Genomic DNA, 4,269 nt, shown 5'->3' on the forward strand with positions numbered 1-4,269 from the left:
TGCAGTGTTAACCATAACATTTTATTTTAAGATTTAACATTTGTAGATGGTCTAAAGCAAGAGTTGTAAAAATTCTAAAAATCTTTTAGAGCTCATAATTTGTTTAAAAATATAACTAATGAATAAATCAGTATATACAATTATTAAATTAAAGAGTCATATTTGTGATTTTTTTTGTTCATGTAAGCTATAGCTTCTGACCTTTAAATCAAAACATACTCATGATTTTATGGCATCAATTACTGCTTTAGTTAATCAGAAACACAGTCTAAATATTATTGTGCATTTTGCTTTCATTTTATTATAAGTAGGCCAACAGCGCCCCCTACGGAATTAAAACTCCTTACTGAGCGGATATTAGGACCCAGGGGAGGCTGCTGCTGCATGTGCTAATACTGTTTACTCTATCATACACCGAACACCTCATTCTGTACCTGCATTCTCAGTTTAAATGCAGCGATCCAAAGCAGTGAATCTAATCACCATTCAGGCAAAACTTTGCTTCAAGAATGAGCCACAATGCTGACTTGATCTAATCGCTAGCACACCCTGAACACATGTGAGTTAATGTATTCCTCTTATCGACAAGACATATCGGCATAATCTTTCATATCGGCAGATGCCGATATTTACATTTAAAGCCATTATCGGCTGATTCCGATATTGGTCCGATAATATCGTGCATCCCTAATAATTATTAAATAAATAATAGAATAAATACTACAGTACATACAGTACAATGAAAGTTTTACATTATTACTTTATAATTTATTTACTATTAATTATTAAATTGAAATGTTTGAAATGTTTTAATTTTACTAGTGGTCTCACATGTTTAAATGCATATATATGTGTCTGAGGTGATAATCATGACAATAACTCCCTAACTCAAGCAATGTTCTTCCCGCAGGGCTGGAAAGTACACTTATTTAAATATTTGTCAAAATTAAATGTCTGAAAAACAATTACAATGTCTGTTATTTACGTTAACTTAATTTTTGTTAACATACTCGTTTTCTATTTTAGATTGCATAGAGCCATCACAATTGAATCAAAACTCAACTTCACAACAGCTTGAAGAAAATAAACAAATGTAAATTCTCATTCCACCTGCATTCGCCATATGCCTCAGATAAACCTGTCCGGTGTGATTAGTGTAATGATGAGATCTGAATTCTCACGTCATACCCACAAAACATGGGAAATGAGTAAATGCATTGGTCACAAATATGGGAAATGAAACGGAGATAAATGATGAAATGACATCACCAGTAATGGCTGCTCTGTGTGGATGACGTTTGCGTGTTTCTTCTCCTCCAGCAGGGATCCTACGTTTGTTTCAATAGGATTTAATGCTTGTGTAGATGAGCTGGTTCACAGGTTTCCAGGATCTAATCGGGTTTTCATGAGGATGCATCAGATTCTAGCCGTCCCGTCTGGCGTAAGGATGGAAGCAGTCGCTGGGGTTACATCTTCCCTCTGGCCCCGGAGCACCTTTGGGACCCTGGAATCCTATTCCGGTTGAGCCTGTAGACAAATCAAGAACAGGTAGTAAATACCAGAATAAACTCAATTTTTCAAAACATGCTACTGAGGTGTTGCTATGCAGTTGCTGGTTTTCTGGTGATTTCTATGAGCAGTAATAATAGTGATAATGACGTTTGCCTTTGTAAACACTGTTATTTAAAGGCACTTTTACTGTAGAGTGATCACGACAAAATAGTGCAGTATATAAACACAATAAAACTTATTTTTATGGGCTTGTTACCCTTTAACTGCAGAGGATGAGAGAAAGAGGGAAATCAGAGCATACGCTGATAACAGTGTGCCGTGCAATTATAAAGAACCCCCAGTTAAAGTCTCTTTTGTATTTTTTCATTTGAAGAACAATCAGTGAGCACTTTGTACCTCTATAAAAGGGCCGTTCATTAAAGAACGCCGTAGTCATTAGTTTAGTTTGGTGCCATTATCTGCCTGTGCTTTTAAAAAGTAAAACATTAAAGCACCAATTTAAATAATTGCTTCTATCTGTGTGTTGCAGATTTCAAGAGTGTGAAAAGTGCAAAGAACGGCCATCACGGAAATGTATTTACAAGCCTTTCCGGACCCCAACAAAAACACAAAGCAAGGTTTTTTTTCTCTATTGTTCTACATGAGTTTGATCTAGCCTGTCAATCTAGCCTATACATGCTATTATATAACAGATAATGTACCTCTCACTCTTAAAAGCAATAACCAACAACAAGATCCTTAGTTTTTTTTAATTATCTCTACTCATTATGTGGTGTCACGGCTCATGTATTAAAGGAATATTCTGGGTTAAACGCATCTTAAGGTCCAATGGTAGTATCTGAGGCATGCTGTCCAAAAATAATTCAATTTACTCCTCATTTTGTAAAAACAAAGCTATTCTATGGAAACCTATAGGCAAAGACACCATGAAAAGTTTAGAGCAAAAATACAAAGGACTTCAAAAGGTTGGGGTTGACAAGATTTTTTAAAAATGTTTTTGAAATTCTCTTATGCTCACCAAGGCTGCATTTATTTACAAAAATACAATAAAAGCACTAATACTGTGAAATAGTATTACAATTTAAAATAGCTGTTTTTATCTGAATATATTATAAAATGTAATTTATTCTTGTGATGGCAAAGTTGAATTTTCAGCAGCCATTACTCTAGTCTTTAGTGTCACACAATCCTTCAGAAATCATTTTAATGTAATGATTAGAACTTAAGAACTTAAGAAACATGCCTTATTATTATCAATGTTGAAAACAGTTGTGCTGAATAATATTTTTTGTTAAAAACCATGATACTTCATATCAGGATTCTTTGATAAAGAGAAAGTTGAAAAGAACAATATTTATTTGAAGTACAAATCTTTTGTGACAATATAAAGGTCTTTCTGTCATTTTTTATCAATTTAATTAATTTGTTTTCAAAAATCAAACAACAACAACAAAAAAAACACCATATATAATCGAAATTATTTTCTGCGGTAAATAAAATACACGTCACAGATAGAAAGTCAACAAACTTTAAAATGTTCATCCAGAATTACCTGGTGGGCCAGTGGGGCCTGGAGCTCCTGGAAGTCCTAACCCCATTTGACCTCGTTCCCCTTTTTGCCCTCGATACCCTGCAGGGGTAAAACACACAAATACACAATGTCAGATATACAGAACATATATCATCCTTTATAAAATCTATGCAGGCAGGAGTGATTATGAGAAGGGAGAGAGTGTTGGTCATATAATGATTTTATTATAATTCTTTGTACTGTATTCCATTATTACCACCTTTTACTAACAGGCAGAATTTAGCATCACTACACTATTTAATTAGTACTTTGTTAAATGAATAATCACTGACATACTTTATCTTAACAGTTTCTAGATTCAGTTCATCTCAGACTTTGCATTTCCATAAAAGTGTGGCCTCCAGGTGGAAACGGTACATAAGGCCCTGTCCAAATCTGCTGTATTACACAACTAGTCTCAGATCCTTCAGAACTCAGACAGTTTTCTAAGCCCTTCAGGAGTAATGACAAATCCATCTATCAGAAACACGTTTTCAAAGTATTTAAGGAGCACCACAAATGCTGACAGTGCTGGACGGCATGTCACACGCAGCGGGCAGGCAAACCAACAAACAAAAACACATTAGCTGATGCTGATCTTTAAGTCTTGTTTTCACACACTCAGTAAGAAACCAATCTTTATAATGGCATGCAGAAAACTGCCTCCAGTCAAAATACACATGCATTAGTGATGCGTTTCCTCTGAGGCAGACCGAGTCTAGCCTGAAAGAGAAACACTGTAGCAGTTAATAAACAAGAAAATACCCAAGAGATGCCAAATAATGCAGTAATTGACAGTGTCACCAGTACCAGTTTTTGCATGTGCAACTTACACAAGCAAACTAACTAAAGTGTGTCCGGACACCTTCAGATGCATTCATCCAATGCAACGGCATTCCATGGAAGGACGGCACTCTACCTGCGGCATCACATCATGGTTTCCTGTGGCCGCTCACAATCACTGCATTAACACCCCCTGCTTGAGGGGGAGTTCATACTGCACAGTTATAACAGGGGGGAAAAAAGCGGCAGGGGGAGCTGCAATACAATACTAGCAAATTGCAGCCTGCAGCAACATCTACAAACTGTCATCTTTCGAAGATCTTACATTTAAAATAATTTTTCATACTCAGGAAAAAAAAGACTAAACCTTGTGGAGGAAGAAAAATTAGAATGAAAACATGAAA

Source organism: Sinocyclocheilus rhinocerous, unplaced genomic scaffold, assembly GCF_001515625.1.
Source record: "Sinocyclocheilus rhinocerous isolate Xijiao unplaced genomic scaffold, SAMN03320098_v1.1 scaffold1069, whole genome shotgun sequence".
Lineage (NCBI taxonomy): Eukaryota > Metazoa > Chordata > Actinopteri > Cypriniformes > Cyprinidae > Sinocyclocheilus > Sinocyclocheilus rhinocerous.